At 35.7% G+C, this 21,924-nt stretch overlaps 1 protein-coding gene and 1 non-coding gene across 6 annotated transcripts in view; both read right to left on the bottom strand.

Annotated features, from left to right (window-relative positions):
- The window catches only part of PDE1A (phosphodiesterase 1A), a 337,006-nt gene that overhangs the window by 253,799 nt on the left and 61,283 nt on the right, over positions 1 to 21,924 (bottom strand). The window lies entirely within an intron of this gene.
- On the bottom strand, positions 15,976 to 16,099 carry LOC144305012 (small nucleolar RNA SNORD22). Its single transcript, XR_013372043.1, has one exon. It is a non-coding gene; the product is annotated as a small nucleolar RNA SNORD22 (small nucleolar RNA).

Genomic DNA, 21,924 nt, shown 5'->3' with positions numbered 1-21,924 from the left:
ATACACACACACAATGGGACAAGAGGAAACTTGTGAAGGTGGTACGTAAGTTTATTACCTCGATTGCAATGATAGGTTCATGGATGTATGCATATACCCAAATTCATCAAATTTTATACATTAAATACATGCAGTTTTTGCATATATAAATACATACACCTCAATAAAGTTGTTTTTAAAGAAAAAGATAGGGTAGGGTATTTATATAGTCTCAAAGTATCTTTCTACAAATTGCTTATTAATTTAAAGTCTAAGCACTTTACTATTACTTCATCCATATTAAGATAAACCAGCAGCATGTCTCTCTTGACACAACACCACTTATGTCCTGTTCCTGTATGAATCTACTCATGAGGAAATATTACACATAACCAAACTGAGGGAGGGTCTACAAAATAATTGGCCTGTGCTCTCAAAGTGTCAAGGTCAAAAAGCACATGGAAAGGTTAAAGAACTGTTTCAGACGAAAAGACTAAGGAGACAGGATGACTACACACAATATGTCATTTTAGATTTGATCCTGGACTAGGAATAATATAACTTTCAAAGATATTATCAGAACAAGGCCAAAATTTGAATATGAACTGAAGATTAGATTAATATTTTATCAGTATTAAATTTCTTGATTTTAATAATAGTACTGTAGATGTGCAAGTGACAGATTAAAAAGTGTGGGCATTATACAATACACATTTAACTACTGTACTTACATAATAAAACTTAATATCTATATGCATATTTAATCATATATATGTATAGAAAGAGTGAGAGAGAGAATAATAAATGGAACAAAATAAAAATTGTTCATGGAGTTCCTTGCACTATTACTGCAACTTCAAAATTATATGAAATATTTTTTTAAATTACAGTTCAAACTGTAACTTTTACATTGTATTGAAATCTTAGACATTGAAAAGTCAACGTATAATTGGCTTTTAATTGTCAAATATAACCAGCATTGCCTTTAAACTTTATATCTTACAATAAACTTTATAATATAATTTGCTACATCAAAACCTCAAATCATTTTTCAGAAGTAAGGTAAAAAACTTTTGGAGGATAACAACTGCATATTTTTTATGTTCATAGTGATTTAAAGACAAAACATCAGTATTAAATAAAATGAGTAATCTACAACCCCGAATGAGTTTTAAGCCCAAACAAAATGTTTCCCTTCAGACAAATTTCTCTCAGCTATTCGAGTAGAAATAATCTTCCAACTCTTAACTCCTATGCCACTGTTTCTCTAACTTTCCTGGGACATATAAAACCTGCTATTATTTTCTTTCTCCAGAAATTTATAGTTTCTAAGTGCTTCTGCCTAGAAATACTTCCTTCAAATTCTTCCCCCCTCTATTTCCGGCTTACTATCCAATCAGCGTGGGTATGTTTTGCTTCTGGAAGCCTTTGTTGGAAACCAAGTCTGAAATAGATGTCCCTTGTCTAGCTGTCGAACATCCTTTCTTTCACTACTAAGGCATCAACAGCATAATTGCAATAATTCTTGTACTTCTTTTGGACCACCATTAACTCTAACTTTTTTTTTTTTGCTTTATTTGTGTTGAGGAAATAACTCATCATTGTATTCTATACATTTCTTTAATATTACCATGCATAAATTAGATTGGCAGTGATTAAATGCCTATCTATGTTATACTTTTGCAAAATGCTACCTATGGATTTCAAGTTTGAGGAGAAATCTATTTCCTCCTTCTGTCCACTGAGAAAGCCTGCAAGCAATGACAATTCATTTGAAGTGGGCAAACCTAGCATCAATATCTTGGCTTCTATATACCATTCTCTACTAAAAGGAATTTATTTAATCTATCATGTATCCATGCACGCTTATGCAATTATATAACTAATTTTTTCCTAGAGAATGTTTTCAGTACTTAACACTCAGCCTCTTTCTTGAATAAAACAAGGAAAAAAGAATGGAAAAGATACCTAACCCTTTGGGGTTTAGTGTGCTAAAAAAGTTCTGAGATACACAAGTTAAAGTTGGCATACTCTGGATCTGGACCAAAAAATTGTTTTTATTGGCTGTGGAAGATGGAATTTTAGACTATGTTGGGCCATACTATAATTGTGTTTAGAAATGCATAATGTGATGGGGAGCATTCAGCGTGATTAAAAGACTATGCGTGCTGGAAAGTGTTGAATTTTTTTCAGCACTTAAAGCTAATGCAGACAAATGACAATGCAGTTAATTTAAGACCATTTACTGAAGATATAGAAGATATAGATATTTGCCAAAGACAATGAGGAAAAATAAAGAAGCCTACTTCTAAATATAAGTAATTAAGATCTCAACAGGATTCCAGAATGGGCTAAAGTCAGCTTTTTATTGGTATAAAAACAACAGTAAAGGAAATCACTTAGAGTAAATAGTTTATGCCTTGAGCTATCTCCTCAAAACAAACATTCCATTTCCCATCTGACAAAGAATCAAATGACATTGTTTTGCTTCTAAACAGGATTATTTTTTCTAGGATCCATGAATGTTGGTGATTCCCTTCAGGAGAGATGAAACCTATAAATATTGTTTTAGGAAGCTGATCTGGGAGTTTAAGGGAAAATATTTTATGCCAATAAGATCAAATTAGCTTCAATGTGAAAGCTATACAAAAGAGGAAAAGCTATACAAAAGAGGAAAATCTATAGCACAAGAATATATTTCAATCCTGTAGTCAATATTAAGATCCTAAATATTGTATAGCTCTTAATACCATTACTTAGATCAGTTTCTGCCTAAGGCAATAACAATTTAAACATTTCCTGTTTCATTCCTGCCCAGTATTGTTGTTTTTTCCATTATTGCAGCTCAAAAATACTTGGGCTGTTTTAAAGATTAGTGTGTTGGCATGAAACTGCACATGCCTTTTAAGAATATTTTCTTTAACCCTCAATCATGACTTAGTATTTTAAAATTCAATATGGTCAAGGGCCTCTAGCATCAAAACAAATTTCATGGAACCTTATTAGGAAATTAGTTATGATGGAAATGATAGCATGCTGGGACATGAATATTCAATATTTATCACCATTTAAAATGCTAATATGCAAGATAAAAGTACAAGTGTGACCCTACTTAAAATGCTAATATGAGAGATAAAAGTACAAATATGTTTTTCAATCCATTTCAGTTTCAATGATAGTTATGGCATCATGTTTACATCATCTCAGCTTTTTTTACTATATTTTAAATATGATAGAATATTTAATATTTTATTTTAAATATGATAAATATTTTAAATATGATAGAATAAATTCATTAAAAAGTAAAATAGCAATGATTTCTCAGGAATATTTTATGGTATCTTAACATACTGAGTGAAAGGCATGTTCCTAACCCTGCCTGGAGGAAGATGTGGACCATCCCACTGGGTTAAACAGCGTACCAGTGAAGTGAAAACTCAAGATTCAATTCACACAGGACAAAGATGAATTTGTCTTAGTCATTGATCACACAAAGGCATGCTGTTTAATACAATGAAATCAAGTCGGAGGGTGGAGGGAAATGTTATTGTCATCAAACATTTATGAAATTAAGCCCAGTCTCCTGTTTGGGTCAGGTATGGTTACTACAACATACCTGAAACGAGACTAGTAAGTCTGTCTGAAACATCAGATTTAAGAACTGACGACAGATTATTTGCTGCATTGCAGAGTAATTATTCAGATTGACAATTCACTTTGCAAATGGAAAATTAAGAGAATATGAGAATTTTAAAATTTACTCATTTTGTCATTTGGGTATTCACTGGTCTACATAATACTTGTGAAATGTTTAGTTCAGATAATTAAATATTACTTCTATGTATCCTTAAATCATAACCTTCTTTGGTATCAAGAGCATGAAATCTCTGAAATGGCCGAATCTGGTTAGAAAGCTAGTTCCTCTTCTAACAAGGAGTGTGGTCTTTGGAAAGTTACTTAAAATATTTAGACTCCAATTTCCTCATCTGTAAAGAAGGGCTAACAGTTATGACCAATTCATGTAATTTTTGTGTTTTTTAAATGAGGCAATATATAGAGAACATTCAGACAAATATCTGATTCATGGTAAATCTGCACAAAATGTTTTGTTTTGTTTTGTTTTAAGATTTTTATATATTTGAGAGAGAGAGCATGAGCAGGGGAAGGGGCAGAGGGAGAGGAAGGAGCAGACTCCCCACTCAGTAGTGAGCCTGGATCCCAGGACCCTGAGATCATGACCTGAGCATAAGGCAAACGCTTGACCGACTGAGCCACCCAGGCACCCCAAATATTTTGTTTTTAACTTTAATATGCACACTAACCTTCAGGATTTCACGTATAATTGGTTAGGTTCAGGACAACCTTTGGAAAAATGCTTACTACCTTAAGGATTTTTCACTGTATCACAGCTCCTAATTGCTGGATGAATCATGATTTTCATGGATACACCTGTGCACATGTGCATACGCCACCCCTCATCAAGCCCTCACATCCACTGCTTTATTGAGCATTGCTTTTTTCCCCCTACACAAGTAATAAAAATTAATAAAGTTATATATCTTTTCTCCTATTAATCTGCTTGCTGTGAGTTTATTTCAGAGACCCAGCTATGGAACCTAGGAGGGTAGAAGGTGTCTTTCTGCCCCTACAGTACATACACATGGATATGCTTTGTTCATATTTTATATATCACTTTTTATTACAAGGTGCCTCCCCCTCATAAATTTTAGTATTCTTCATTACCAAATATTCCTTTTTTTTTTTCAAATATTCCTAAATAATGTTGCACTTAGGTTTGATGTCCTAATATCTCATGTCACCTACGAGTGATAATTTCCAAGTGGGTGAAAGAGAGACATAGCCATCTAAGGAGACTATCAGATTCAGCCTGGACCTTTTAGAAACTGCAGACATACACCTGCCTCCCTACTCCCACCCTCCACCGCACCCCCACGCCACAGGCTTCTTCTTGTTCCCATCAGATTCCACAACTCTCACCGACCCTCCTTAGCCCCAGTTCAGTTCACAAAAAGTCCTCTTTATTAATAGAAGTGTATACCACAAGCAGAGAAGAAGAGAAGATGCATGCTGAAGACCATCACCACATAAGTGTCCTCATACTTCCCAAAGACTAGTAATTTGTGCAGGCCTGAGACTAAAGGACAGATTCTATGAGGCACCCAAAACCTACCCTGTAAGGGTCAGCTTATAGGCCATCTGTTCAATGATGTTTTCCCTGGTGCCTCATACTTACCACATACCTTACCTATACTTTCTTATGGCATGACTCACTAACTACTACGTATCATAGTTCTTACGGTCATGAGATCTTCCCTACCAGGCTTTTGTGGATTGTTGATAATAAGTGGTTGATGAATGGATGGATAAATAAATGAATGAATATCAATGATCAACCTTTGAATCAGGTCTAAACTGCTAGACTACCTTGTGCTTCAGATCTTTGTCCATATTCCATTATAAAGACGTTTGCTGATGAGGCATTGACACTGGACAATTTTTGATACTATGGGGCTAGAACACAAGCTTGTCTTGGAGTTCTGGCTTTATCTCCTTTGCTATGAAGCTCTTGTTCCATGTCCCTGGTTGTCACTGCTGTTTTCCAAGATCCCAGGCATACCACCATATGACCTGAAGTTGCATTTTAGCATTTTCACACTAGAGTAAGAGCTCAGTGACTCTTCTAATTATGCAAATCCTTTGCTTTCCTAACATTTCGAGCTCCTAACACTCATGCTTGGCACATTGGGTATGCCCAGTAACTTTTGATATTCTTCCTTCCTTTCTTATTTTAAACCATTTGAACCATGTTGGAACATATGTTTCAAATAAAAATTATAAAACTAAATGATTTCTTTAATTCTATCATTTAAATTGTTTTCATTTAAGACAGAAAATTTAGAGTTACCTTCGAATTATTCTTTCCAACTTAAGAATTTCCCTCATTGAAGTCTGATTTATAGGCACCCTGAAACTCTGCAATTGTTAAGCACATGTGACTTTTTAAGACCCAGCAAAAATTATGGACCATTCTGCTGTGAAAATTGTAAAGAATCTCAGATATTTAGAACTGAAAGAAAAAACTTCAAAGGCATTCCAAAACAGCTCTCTGTTCTTTTCACATAACATCCAAAAAAACTATCACCCACTGCTAATGACTGTGCATGCCAGCCAATTTTCATCTACCAGCAAATGTATTCACTTACAGTTCCTTTCAACAGAGTTCTAAGTCTAATTTAGTGTGGTTTAATGGCTGAAGTCAAAATGACTTTTTTACTTGGAAGCAGTTTGCCCTACAGAGTTGCATAATCTACTCTGATTCCATTCAATGGCAGGTACAAACATGAATTACGGTGGTAGTATGGGAAGGTACTTTAGAGATCAGCTAGGTCAGACCCTGTATTTTCGTCTGGGGAAACTGAGGCCACAAAACTGAATAAAATAGTACTCTTTCCCTCTCATCCACAAATCTGAAGTTAATTTTTCTCTGTATTTCACATATACTTTAAAATTTAAAATAAATAACTATCGGGGCTCCTTGGTGGCTCAGTTGGTTAAGAGTCTGCCTTCTGCTCAGGTCATGATTCTGGGGTCCAGGGATCAAGCACCATGTTAGGCTCCCTCCTGAACTGGGGGCCTTCTTTTCCCTCTCCTTCTGCCCCTCTCCCTGCTCCTTCGCTCAAATAAATAAACAAAATATTTTCTAAAATAAAATAAAATAAATAACATTTGGAGGTTGATAGATTATACTATCCATAGGAATACGCACACACACACACACACACACACATACACACACACACACACACACCAGGAATTTTAAGATCTTCTTAAGATACTAGCATCGTCAGCCCTTATAATAAAACTGTGGATAAAAAGTGTCACTCTGTAACAATATACCCAAAAATGGAAGCGCCCCTGCCAAATATTTAGGTTGAGTCAGAAAAAACATAACCCCTAACCAAAAAAAAAAAAAAAAAAAAATAGCAAATAAAAGATCATCAACTTAATTTTACCCCCACCACACACACAAATTAAATGAAAAATGCATTCAATACCATTAATAGTGAAGAGAATAGGAAGAAAAAGAACACCTCCCTCCTTGTATTATGTCTACTCTACTCCTTCAGCAAAGAAGGGTCTTTAAGGTTTAAATACTGTCAACAGTAATGTAAGCTGAAAAAAGAAAGTGTACCTGTTCCAGTTTTATACCCTCCAGATTTGTTTTCTACACTCACTTAGGGGCACTCAACACTCACTCTTTGAAATCTTCATCTCTATTCCTAAGCAGAATCATAAAGCACAAATATTCATAAAATCTAATGTGAAAAAGACCTGGGTTTGAATATGGTTTTGCCACTTGTTAGCTATTTGATCTTGGATAATCTTCTTATCTCTATGCTTCAGTTTCCACATGTATAAAATAGTCTTCAGAATAATAACTCCTTTATGCGATTGTCCTAGTAAGTGGAATCATAGTAGATATTGACAACTCTATAGTATATGTAGCATTTACGGTTTTTAAAAATGTTTACATTTCAGCCATTAAATAACTCTAAAGTAAACCAATTTAGATGATCCATTTAAAGCATTTATAATATGAATTCCCAAATAAAACATGTTAGCTAAAATTTTGTTTACCTCATAGGGCTGTTGTCAAGATTAATAAGATAATATAAATATACAAATTTCTGAGCACGGTTACCTGGCACATAAGACCTCAATAAATACTGGCTTTCCATTAGCATCCTTATTATTATCATTGACATTACTTTTAATTACTCCTACTGCCAACTGCCTTCTCTTCTCCTTTCCCCCATCAAAGGAAATGAGAACATCCTCAAGCAGATATCATGTCTTCAAAACAGTGGCACTCACAAAAATTTAATAACTAGAGAAAATGATGGAATGGACAAAGGAAAAAAAAATAGCAGAAATGGGGACATAAAAAAAGTGCCAAACTGAATCAGAAAGTTTCCAGTTGGAGAAACAAGCTAGGAAATCTTCCTTGAATGGAATTCAAGACTGGCCCATTTATGACTCCACCTCAGTTCCTATGCCTCTATTAGGGGCCAAAACCAGAGCATTTACCCATACAAGTGAAGTTACTGGCTCATGGCATGAAACAATATACCAATGACATCAAGTTAGCTCTCAAAAAAATGTTTTAAAATAAAATAAACAACATTACTAGGGACATGAAAATCCCCTGCACTATGATTAAATCAAAAACTGGTTAAGATCAATTCAGGCTCATTCCTTTTAATGCTATTGTTTTGTTTTTCAAATTTCCAAGGATCCTCACTTTGGAAATTATAATTTATTCATCAGAGAGATGCTACATTAACATTACAGTATGTGAACCAATAGCTTTTCATTATGTATAAAAAATGCAAAACACAAAAAATAAAAATTGCTTACATTTGTAAAAACTTCTGCATCTTAACTATAAAAGGGGGAAAAATAGATATCTGCAGCTGGCACTGTTTCATGTACCAGTTTCTGAAAACAATACAGAATGTCAAAAGTATAAGAATTACCATATGCTAGTGCTTTTGCTCTGACAAATTATTCACAAATAACTTATGCTTGTATTCTGTAATTCACACTGAAGTTAATAAAAGTTGGATCCCTAATCACGTTCAAACGATCAATATTATATAAATATGTGCTTGAAAGATCTTTTTCTCTTTATAAAAAGTATTTTAAATTTAGAAATATAGAGAAATATATTAGCATATATACAGAAATATGTATGTGCAAAGGCATAAATACATACTCTTCCCAAATATATTTTTGTTATTAACTGGCACCATCAGAGAAGAGTATACCTTATTTCTTCAAGTCACTGAGGCTTGATTCCTTAAAAATGTTTAACCATTTTTTTTTTAAATCATTCTGAAATGTATTGTGCAGTCTTCGCCTTACAAAAGGAATCATCAGTGGGCATTTTGCTCTTCTTTCAAGACATGATCAAGGACTGAGGTCACCTGACAATGTGAACTCAGTATAGAGTCTATCCTCTGGTTGCTTAAACTCCTGATAGTACAAAAAATACGGAAAGAGATCAAGGATAATAGAGTAATGTGGTGCTGCTGTCTCCACTGCCCCCTCAAATCTACCTTATTATTATTTTTTTCCTTATTATTTTTTAACCACATGCAGAATATTTACTCTCTCCTGACCTCTTCATTGCCTTATCTTCCTTACTACTTGTCCTCTGTACTGCTTTCCTTCAAGTATTTCTCCTTTCTCTCATTCAACACTCAGTGCCAACTGTGGGCTAGAACCTCTGCTGGGCCCTAATTACGAAGACATATCCAGCCCTTACAAAGATTAAATTCCTGCCTCTTTTGCATATGTTCTTGGAGTTTTGTGGTGTTATTTTTTTTAATGATTCTCCAGGTTAACTTCTAGCAAGTGTGATTCTAAAAATGTGATATTTCTATTTAAAAATTTATTTATGATTTGGTTGGGCAAAGTAAAATTTAGGCTCCATTAAGTTCAAGCCAAAATTCTCATACATTTCCCTACTGATAAAGAAAACACTCATCTATAAAGCACCAGTATTAACAAATAAACACAACCTAGGAGTACGTGATTTTGAGATTTTTTTTTTTTAAATACTAGTTACAACAAATAGCTTGCATGAAAACCTAAGGAGGATGCTGTCGATCTTACCTTGAAATAATGTGTAGTAGTACTGGGACAATGGAAGATGAACAGACAAGATCATCAATCAAGTATGGAAAGACTGGCAATCTAGAAGAAATGGACGCATTCCTGGAAAGCCACAAACTACCAAAACTGGAACAGGAAGAAATAGAAAACCTGAACAGGCCAATAACCAGGGAGGAAATTGAAGCAGTCATCAAAAACCTCCCAAGACACAAGAGTCCAGGGCCAGATGGCTTCCCAGGAGAATTTTATCAAACGTTTAAAGAAGAAATCATACCTATTCTCCTAAAGCTGTTTGGAAAGATAGAAAGAGATGGAGTACTTCCAAATTCGTTCTATGAAGCCAGCATCACCTTAATTCCAAAGCCAGACAAAGACCCCGCCAAAAAGGAGAATTACAGACCAATATCCCTGATGAACATGGATGCAAAAATTCTCAACAAGATACTGGCCAATAGGATCCAACAGTACATTAAGAAAATTATTCACCATGACCAAGTAGGATTTATCCCTGGGACACAAGGCTGGTTCAACACCCGTAAAACAATCAATGTGATTCATCATATCAGCAAGAGAAAAACCAAGAACCATATGATCCTCTCATTGGATGCAGAGAAAGCATTTGACAAAATACAGCATCCATTCCTGATTAAAACTCTTCAGAGTGTAGGGATAGAGGGAACATTCCTCGACATCTTAAAAGCCATCTATGAAAAGCCCACAGCAAATATCATTCTCAATGGGGAAGCACTGGGAGCCTTTCCCCTAAGATCAGGAACAAGACAGGGATGTCCACTCTCACCACTGCTGTTCAACATAGTACTGGAAGTCCTAGCCTCAGCAATCAGACAACAAAAAGACATTAAAGGCATTCAAATTGGCAAAGAAGAAGTCAAACTCTCTCTCTTCGCCGATGACATGATACTCTACATAGAAAACCCAAAAGTCTCCACCCCAAGATTGCTAGAACTCATACAGCAATTCGGTAGCGTGGCAGGATACAAAATCAATGCCCAGAAGTCAGTGGCATTTCTATACACTAACAATGAGACTGAAGAAAGAGAAATTAAGGAGTCAATCCCATTTACAATTGCACCCAAAAGCATAAGATACCTAGGAATAAACCTCACCAAAGATGTAAAGGATCTATACCCTCAAAACTATAGAACACTTCTGAAAGAAATTGAGGAAGACACAAAGAGATGGAAAAATATTCCATGCTCATGGATTGGCAGAATTAATATTGTGAAAATGTCAATGTTACCCAGGGCAATATACACGTTTAATGCAATCCCTATCAAAATACCATGGACTTTCTTCAGAGAGTTAGAACAAATTATTTTAAGATTTGTGTGGAATCAGAAAAGACCCCGAATAGCCAGGGGAATTTTAAAAAAGAAAACCATATCTGGGGGCATCACAATGCCAGATTTCAGGTTGTACTACAAAGCTGTGGTCATCAAGACAGTGTGGTACTGGCACAAAAACAGACACATAGATCAGTGGAACAGAATAGAGAATCCAGAAGTGGACCCTGAACTTTATGGGCAACTAATATTCGATAAAGGAGGAAAGACTATCCATTGGAAGAAAGACAGTCTCTTCAATAAATGGTGCTGGGAAAATTGGACATCTACATGCAGAAGAATGAAACTAGACCACTCTCTTGCACCATACACAAAGATAAACTCAAAATGGATGAAAGATCTAAATGTGAGACAAGATTCCATCAAAATCCTAGAGAAGAACACAGGCAACACCCTTTTTGAACTCGGCCATAGTAACTTCTTGCAAGATACATCCACGAAGGCAAAAGAAACAAAAGCAAAAATGAACTATTGGGACTTCATCAAGATAAGAAGCTTTTGTACAGCAAAGGATACAGTCAACAAAACTCAAAGACAACCTACAGAATGGGAGAAGATATTTGCAAATGACATATCAGATAAAGGGCTAGTTTCCAAGATCTATAAAGAACTTATTAAACTCAACACCAAAGAAACAAACAATCCAATCATGAAATGGGCAAAAGACATGAACAGAAATCTCACAGAGGAAGACATAGACATGGCCAACATGCATATGAGAAAATGCTCTGCATCACTTGCCATCAGGGAAATACAAATCAAAACTACAATGAGATACCACCTCACACCAGTGAGAATGGGGAAAATTAACAAGGCAGGAAACCACAAATGTTGGAGAGGATGCGGAGAAAAGGGAACCCTCTTACACTGTTGGTGGGAATGTGAACTGGTGCAGCCACTCTGGAAAACTGTGTGGAGGTTCCTCAAACAGTTAAAAATAGACCTGCCCTACGACCCAGCAATTGCACTGTTGGGGATTTACCCCAAAGATACAAATGCAATGAAACGCCGGGACACCTGCACCCCGATGTTTCTAGCAGCAATGGCCACTATAGCCAAACTGTGGAAGGAGCCTCGGTGTCCAACGAAAGATGAATGGATAAAGAAGATGTGGTTTATGTATACAATGGAATATTACTCAGCTATTAGAAATGACAAATACCCACCATTTGCTTCAACGTGGATGGAACTGGAGGGTATTATGCTGAGTGAAGTAAGTCAGTCGGAGAAGGACAAACATTATATGTTCTCATTCATTTGGGGAATATAAATAATAGTGAAAGGGAAAATAAGGGAAGGGAGAAGAAATGTGTGGGAAATATCAGAAAGGGAGACAGAACGTAAAGACTGCTAACTCTGGGAAACGAACTAGGGGTGGTAGAAGGGGAGGAGGGCGGGGGGTGGGAGTGAATGGGTGACGGGCACTGGGTATTATTCTGTATGTTAGTAAATTGAACACCAATAAAAAAAATAAAATAAAAAAAAAAAAAAAGAAAAAAAAAAAAAGTATGGAAAGACTTCGCTGAATCAAAGATTTTGGGTCTAATCCCCCAGTTAGAGGCAAGCTTCCCAAGAAAGGCTTTCAACAATTAAAAATAGGAATATTTTTATTCACTTCGTTTAGTCAACCAAATTTTATTCAGGGCGTACCCTGAATATTATACAACAGGTATAAAATAAGAATCGTAAAAATAAAGCAGCAGTATAAGGCGATAGAGTGATGGGTGGTATTTTATATCTGGCACTAATTTAACCTTTATAAGTGCGCTCTAAACAAATAAAGGGGGTTCAGAGTCTTACATTAAAATGAGAAAATTTAGGCTCAGAGAGAATAACAGGAAGTAATAAATTCAGGAAAAGTCTTAGAATTGCCAACTCAGTTTTGTACTCATTTTATTTCCCCATCCGACTCCGATCCTGAGAAATTATGCTTAAAGAGCTTTTCTTAACAAAGCAAATGTGGGGGAAGCCAGAACTGAAGTGTAGGCAAGCACTTTCTAAAAACACTAGAAAGCAAAAACAACATCATAAATTTGCACTAATTAAAATGATGCTAAGTGTTCTCATTGCACAGACAAGTGTGCTAGCCCACTTTCCTATTCAGTCATGGTCCAAAGTCTGAGCTATCATATTCTAAAGATCACTCTTTACACTTGATGTCTTCTCTCTTTTTCTGCTTTTATACAATCTAGTAAAAAAACACTTTACATAAACATAAATATGTTTGCAATCTTTTCCCTGAATTCTTTTGTTTTTAATACATTTGGTTTTTCAATATTTTAATTCATCCCTAAATTGAACAATACATATACCTATTATTTGCTATTAAATTATTTTTTCCAGCTTTATCGAGGCATAGTTGGCAAGTAAAATTGTAAGATATTTAAAGTTTGCAATGCAATGATTTGATATATGTATATACTATGAAAGCATTCCTCCTATCAAGTCAATTACCACATTTATCACGTCATATGTTTTACCTTTTGGTGGGGAAAGGTGGTGAAAACATTTAAGTTCTCCTCTCTTACAAAATTTTAATTATAATACGTAGTGTTTCTTTCTTTGGTCACCAAGTTATACATTAGATCCTCAGACCTTATTCAGCATATAACTGAAAATTTATAACCTTTTACCAACCTCTCCCTATTTTTCCCTCCCACCCTTACCCTCCAGATCCTAGAAACCATTTTTCTACTCTGTTTCTAAGAGTTTGATTTTTTTTTTTACTTCTATAAATGAGTGATACCATGCAGTATTTGCCTTTGCCCTCTGGCTTATTTCACTTATATTTGCTATTAAATTAACCCCAACAAACATGTAGAGGTTCCCTATGTAAATTCTCAATATATAGTTAATGGAAGTTTGAAATCACAAAACCAAGGACAAAAGTCCTAGTACTATACTAAATCCTTAACTTCCTATGAAAAGAGCTGAAAGATCCTCTGTAAGATAATCTCTCAGAGAAGGGAATGTTATAATCATTTCCCCTTGGAAAGATTCTTCCCAGTGCACATTGGAAGGAAGGTAGACCATGAAAATTTCCTTCGTTACTGATGGCACGCTCTAAAGGTCTCTCCCCTTCTTATTCTATCAAATCATGTTTTTTTTGTTTTGTCTTGTATTTCCTGTTTATTTATGTCAAGTCAAATTTAATCGGAAAAGGAATTTACTGGAAGGATACTAGGTAGCTGGACTCACCCTACAACTCATCTCTAACTATCCAATACTGTATCAAAAACTCCAAAAATTGAAATATCCATTTGGCTCATCCTGGGTCCCTAAAGAAATAATAGCTTTTGGGGAGAAGAGAGATAGACTGTTTGGCTAACTTTGGCTTCCATAATGGGAGATACAACTCTTTTACTAAAATTCTATGGGAAATTCTACAAAAGAGGTTGGATGTAAGCAGAAAAATTAAAAACTTTATAAATCCTAGCAAATACCTACTGTAGCATATATTTTTGCTCAAAACTCTGAGCTTCTAGAGAACCACAGTCTTCCCCATTGTGCTTAGAACCATATGTGACACAAAAAGTGCTCAATAAATACTTGGTCTCAGCACACTCTTCAACTTTAAACTCTAATGTCAAAGAACTAAATGCTAAGTCTCCTCATTCTCCATTCACTGACAAGTACCAAGTCATCTTTTATTCCTTCTTCTTCCTCACTCTGATTATTTAGTTGGTGACCACATCCATTGACATGTTTTCCTTTAACATTTTTCCTCCTCATTCCAGTCCATCTTCCAACCTACCACCAGAGTGATCTTCCTAAAATAAAAATCTGCCTAAAATCCATCATAAATAGCTACTAACTACTAAAGATTTCCTATATCAAAGACACAAGAGGATATCTCAAACTTGATGTTTTAACTCACAGCTCTTCCTTCCCACAATCCCATCGGCCTTGCCTGTGACATGTGCACATTCATCTCCTGAGTTTAAGCTTCACTTTCTTTTTTTTTTTTTTTAAAGATTTTATTTATTATTCATGAGACACAGAGGGAGAGAGATATGCATAGACACAGGCAGAGGGAGAAGCAGGCTCCATGCAGGGAGCCCGATGTGGGACTCGATCGGGGTCTCCAGGATCACACTGCGGGCTGCGGGCGGCACTAAACCCCTGGGCCACCGGGGCTGCCCTAAACTTCACTTTCTTAATGTCACTTTCCCATACACACCCTGTCTCATCTTCCACTTAAGAACAGTAAAATTCCTCTGATCTCATAGAATTTTAAAACCTGTAATAGTCAATTAGCCAAAAATACTGGCTAAAGTATGAAAGCATTAAGTAATAATTAATTTTTTAACTTAAAGTTTATGAAAATGCATTCATTGGCCAATCAGTTGATGTAGGAACAAAGCTTTTTCTTTATATAGGAGTCTGCTGATTGGAGGAGCTTCAATTCACCTTTCTAGAACTAACCAAATTCAAAATGCCTCTCTGTGATTCTTTTTTTTTTTTTTTTTGAAGGTTAAACTTTTAATCAGCAAGGCTCAAACAATTACATGCTCATTTCCAGCTAGGTTGCACCAAAAATGACTTAAAAATTTCCTTTTGGGGGGATCCCTGGGCAGTTTAGTGCCTGCCTTCGGCCCATGGTGTGATCCTGGATTGAGTCCCGCAACGGGGTCCCTGCATGGAGCCTGCTTCTTCCTCGCTCTCTGTCTGTCTCTGCCAGCCCCCCACCCTCCGTGTCTCTCATGAATAAATAAAAGCCTTTTAAAAAAATTCCTTTTAAAATAAATAAATAAATAAATAAATAAATAAATAAATAAATAAATAAATAAATAAAAATTTCCTTTTGGTATCCCTGAAGAACAGGATTCCTGTTATATAAAAGCTTTGCTCTTTCTTTAGACCTATAAAGAAGTAGGTACAGTTGACTTCACCAAATGATTTATTCCCTTTCCCACATTTAGAAATCCCTATGATCCCTCAGACAGTTCCTTCTGGAGCAAGCTTCCTCCTTTTCCCCAGCCAGCCCCGGTGGATTCACCTTTACAGGCTCTCTGTGATTCTTTAACATGGAATGAGAATTTAAGACATCTGCAAAACAAACTAAGCTCAAAATCTTACTAGTTTCATTTAGTTTTCTTACAAACTCTTGTTCTTATTCATTTTAAATTAGATAACTTTTTTATATGACTTTTTATGAGGCTTCTCAAAATATTAAACTTAGTTTTTGTATATATGATAACTTTCTTTTCATACTCATATTTTATTAGTTTATTTAATATTTAATTAGCTTGTGTAATTACTACATAGAATTACAACTTCCTTAAACAAGTTTGGGAAGAATCACAGCAGATTCTTGGCAAGCATACTGTTCAAATGGTGGGAGCAGAGGGCATTGGACAAGCCAGAGATTAGCTATTAGCTACAAGGGCTCCACAGACCTTCAGTACACTGTGTGTTGCAAGGAACAAAACTGAGCTCAAATGACTTAGAGAAAAATAGGAAATGTGCAGGCCAATAACATGAAGATTCAGTGCTAGTGCTTCCTTCAGCTGTGATTTGATGCAGTTATTGAAACAATGTCATCAAGAGTTGGTTTCTCTACGTGTCTCAGCTGTGCTTTCCTCTGGGAGTAAACTTCCTCCTCAGGGTGGATCTCTTGGCTAGCAAAAAGGCAGCATGGCTCTGACCCTTTGTTTTTGCACTCCCACATTCAGCAGAAGGAAGACCCCATCTAGTTTTTCTCAGAAGCTCCAAAAATAGTCTCTTGTATCTTATACTTCTAACTGGGTCACATGCCCATCTCTGAACCAGTCCCGTGACTGGGAAGGTAGACTATTTATTGGATTAAGCCCATAGAGGCTCCCCTTACCTCGCTGTCCAATGTTGGGAATAAGATCAGTTCCATCAACCAATGATAATGGAGGAGGGCGGCTTTCAAAAGAAATTTGTGCTTCTTATTAAAAGAAAGAGATTGCACTCTGGCAACTTGAAACCCAAAATCTTGGGGTTTAGCATTCTATCAGGGTTAGGCTTGAATATGGAGAGTGACAATTGACAAGAAGTGCCCTCAGCCAGACTTAACCTAATCAATCTGTGCATGAGGAGCAGAACAAGGGGTAGTAGGGCATAGCTCTTACCTTTTAGGATTAGTACTTCTGCCAAATTTTCCCAGACACTGACTAATCTAGGGGGAGGAGGAGGGAAAAGAGACAGATAGGGAGTTGCACAGGCAGGAGTGGAGAGTGGGATAAACATTTACCCTTCCCAGCACAAAATTTTTGGATTATTTTTCTCTGATTTTTTTAAATTAAAAATTAAAATACCAGGATTTTGAAATATTTTTAATTTGTTAAAATTTTAAGATAAAAAGAATAATAGATTATCATGTTTTTTCTAATCAAGACTTTATATTTTACAGCAATTTAAAATTCAATTTTAAATTCAAGTAAAATTTAGAAGAAGGCACAGATATTTCCCAAATATTCCCTGTACCTATGTATACACAGCCTCCCCCATTGTCAATATTCCCCACCAAAGTGGGTCATTTTCTTTTTTTTTTTTTAAGATTTATTTATTTATTTATAATAGACAGAGAGGGAGAGAAGCAGAGACAGGCAGAGGGAGAAGCAGGCTCCATGCCAGAAGCCGGACGTGGGACTCGATCCCGGGACTCCAGGATCGCGCCCTGGGCCAAAGGCAGGCACCAAACCACTGAGCCACCCAGGGATCCTCGGGTGATTTTCTTATAATTGATGAACCATAGTTTACATTAGGGTTCACTCTTGGTGTTGTTCATTCTATGGGTTTGGCTAAATGTATAATTTGTATCCATCCTTAAGGTCTCATAACAGTATTTTCACTGCCCTAAAAGTCCTCTATTCTCTGCCTACCCATCCCTCCCTCTCAACTTCTAAAAACCACTGATCTTTCTACTTTTTCCATAGTTTTACCTTTTCTAGAATGTCATATAATTGGAATAATAGAGTATTCGGCCTTTCAGATGGGTTTCTTTCATTTTGTAATAGGCATATGAGATTTCTCCATGTTTTTTCATGGCTTGATAGCTCGTATCTTTTTAGGGATGAATAATATTTCATTATTTGGATGTACTACGCTTTATCCATTCAACTGTTTTTCCACAATATATTTAATATCTGTGAGCTCAAATAAGTTGTTAAGTATGTTTTTCCTATAACTAATTTTCTGGATCTAATTAATACAATAACCCAAAATCTAAGAATCTCGGTATCTCAAAAAATATTCATTTAAAAAAACAAAATTATAAAACTAACCTATATTTCATCCCTATAAATCCTCTAGCAGTCACAGCACACACACACAAAATACTATGCACATTTTATCCCTTGGCCTTTAACCTTTAGATACAAGAAGCAAATCCACTCTGATTTAGCTCCTTTTTGTGAAAGAAGAGGATATTTAGGTTGCATTGTATTCAACAAGAAAAGAAGCCACCAGCTGGCATTTTGATAGCCTCAAATAACATAAGAAAGGGATTGTAGAAGACATACTTTTATTTTCTTCTGGCAAGGAGAAGCAGGAACAATTCAAGCATCTTCCCACTCACATACTGCTCTATATAAGGAAGAAAAAGTACATTTCATAAGGCAAAAATTTTGTTTTGTTAATATTAAGGAATATGTAAAAGATAATGTCCTAGTCCCTATAGAGTTCAAATAATATGCAAAATATGAACAATCTATTAAAAATTCATAGTTAATTTTCAAAACCACAGCCAAGCACAAGCTGAAGAAAAGCAAAGGCATGAAATCACACTTCAGATTCACTCAGGACTGCCAAGGAACACTTCAAGGAGCTCATGGTAACTGAGCTATCTCCTGGCAAGGAAACCCTTGGCAAGGATACCAAGCTAGTGATGATGAGGAAAGAACTGCTTCTATGCCAGCCCAACCTCTCACTTTATCTGTTTGGTATGTGAATAGGAGTTCAGAGCCATGGTGATGGCTGGGCTGCCTCTACCAAAGTTCCTTCTCCATTCCTGATCTACCTATACCACACAAGACCAACAAAGGCCAGAACTCCCAAGACTTGTTAGGTTTTCTTAAGGCTGCTGGGATCACAGATACTGAAAGAATTTCTCTTTGGGTGGTCATTCCAAAACTAAAGTTATAAAACTAAATTTTCTATTTGCTTTTACAAAGAAAGGCTCTTGTGTTAGAAATGCACCATTAGAGGAGAACCTATCATTTTCATTTTCAGTGATTTAAAAGAAAAAAAAACAGAAGACAATGAGCCTCTACCTGGAACAGTTTAAGAACAGTACTGAGACTGAAGATTGTATTTAGTAGAAGACTTATAAGGGCTTCCTTGAACAGAGAGAATCTAAGAAATTCTGGAGAGAGAGAGAGTTGGGAGGAGGGAGAAAGTTGTGACAAATCATTTAGTTATTGTGAAGCCACTTGAGCTTGTAAATCCATTAAGTATTTAAGAATACTTTTGAGTTTGCTCATAGTCAGTTATTAAAGAAACAAATTTCCATTCAGTTCAAAAGATGAACAATGTTCAGAACAACTAGGTAGGATATGAAGCAAAAGGAGCCAATTATTTTAAAGCTAAACTTAAAAAAAATTTAATGACACAGAAATACCATATTCAGAATCACTCTTCGCAGAGTATAACAAGTTTTTTTTGTGTGTGTAAAAATGACACTTAAAAGGAAAACAATGTAAAGACCAAACTTTATTAACCTCCAAAAATATCAAGCTCTTCCCCATTTTTCTAGTTTGTTATTGTCTTTTGAATCTTCATACAGGTACTGAAAGAACTGAAATGGCATTCTGGATATAAAGGAAAAGCTATTTGCTTTCATATCCTAGCCTTTCATAAAAGGTTAATTTATTTTGAGGAAGCTATAAGGCTAAGTTCTTTCTCCTGCATCCAGTGTTGTGAACCAGTTAAATTCTAATTCTTCAACACCTGAAGTAATATCTCTCAGTAGGGCCTTTTTTTGGCCATTTTATGTAAAGCAGACCCATCAGCTTACTTCCTATCCTATAGGTATTTCCCATTCTATTATTTCCTTCAAGTCACTTACCGTTTTAGGGAATCATTCTGATTACTTGCTAGTTTTCTAATACCTCTCTTCACCAACCAGAAAGAAAGCACCATTTTACATGGACCCTTCTGCCTTCACCTGTGCATTCCTCCTACTAAGCACAAAAACTGATACATGGAGAGCACTTGGAAAATACTATGACTGAATCTTTAATTAAAGAGTGAGACTGAAGGATTACTAAAAAAAAAAATAGTAAATGTGTGTACTTTGATTCTACTTCTTATTTTTGTTTCATTTTTCTTCGAGAATTATCTTGGATTGCTTAATTTGGCATGACCTCAGTTTCTTTGGATTAATTTAAGACAGTAATAAAGAATAAATGATAGCTACAGGAAGGGATAGTGCCTTTAGTTCATAAAGATTCCACTAGTAATAATTTATCAGGAACTTGGCCTCATCAGATATTTCAAATTTAGCCTAAAGTTTATTCATTAAATCCTAGTAGAGTGACCAGTTTTGCATTTAGCCAAATACACTGTAAATGTCTGTATCTAAGAATGTTTTCATCTTTCCTTTCCAATAAAATGCTATAGAATTGGAATTCGAGTAACTAAAGTATATTTTGATTAAAAAATTTGAAGCAGGGTCTCAAAAACTTTTGGGGTGCCTGGGTGGCTCAGTCGGTTAAGACCTGCCTTCAGCTCAGGTCATGATCCTGGAGTGCCAGGATCAAGCCCCACATCAGTCTCCCTGCTCAGAGGGGAGTCAGCTTCTCCAGCTCCCTCTGCAATTTCCCCCACTTGTGTTCTCTGGCTTGCTCTCGCTCTCTCTCTCAAATAAATAAATAAAATTTAAAAAAACTTTTAATTGCTTATATGATACATTGAGAAGGTGTGTAATTCCTAAGAAATCACAGGAATTACAAGTATTTTTTTAAAGTTGAAAATAGATCCTCTTCAGTTGAGAAAGCATTTCTTTCATTCTATCTTTTGTCAGTATGATGGTTGGGAATAGCATCACCTAAATTACTTCATGAACATTAACCTTAAAACCAGTTCTATGCAATTTAAAACAATAATTTTTATCCTCATTAAACACATACATATATTCTGGTTTCATGTTTCCTGAATGGTGTTATCCACAGGCAAATACAGAAGCTATTCCTAACTATTCCCAAAATTAAGATTATCATTCTCTTTAAAAAAAATAAATTTAGGTCCCCGAGTGGCTCAGTCAGTTAACTGTACTACTAGTGATTTCAGCTCAGGTCTGATCTCAGGGTTATGAGATCAAGCCCATGCCAGGCTCTGTACTCAGTGGGGAGTCTGCTTGAGGTTCTCTCCTTCTCCCTCCTCATCTGTCACTCCCCCATCTCTCACACTATCTCCCTCAAAAAAAAAAAATTAAAACTTAAAAAATAAATAAATAAACAATAAATTTGTAGAATCAAAATTTTTTCAATGGCCCTAATAACATTTTGGCATATACATTTTGTTGTTGTTGTTGTTTTTGGTAAATTTATTTTTTATTGGTGTTCAATTTGCCAACATATAGAATAACACCCAGTGCTCATTCCGTCAAGTGCCCACCTCAGTGCCCACCTCAGTGCCCATCACCCAGTCACCCGCACCCCCCACCCACTTGGCATATGCATTTTGATAGTGAGATCATATTCATTCATTCATTAAATGGTTCACTCTTGTGTCTCCAGTGTCTAGAACAATGCTTAGAAAAAGCATATGGTGAAAGCAATTTGGAAAATTATAAAATAAATAAAAGTAACATAAATATCTATTGTACTAAAGATATTATGATGAGGTTTATGGTTAGCTAAAGAAAGAGTTTTAAGGTATTTTCCAAACCTTATTTCTTTTGTATCCTGACAAT

The sequence above is a fragment of the Canis aureus genome, chromosome 34 (genome assembly GCF_053574225.1).
Source record: "Canis aureus isolate CA01 chromosome 34, VMU_Caureus_v.1.0, whole genome shotgun sequence".
NCBI lineage: Eukaryota > Metazoa > Chordata > Mammalia > Carnivora > Canidae > Canis > Canis aureus.
The sequence above is the reverse complement of the archived record's forward strand: the minus strand, read 5'-3'. Positions and strand labels throughout refer to the sequence as shown.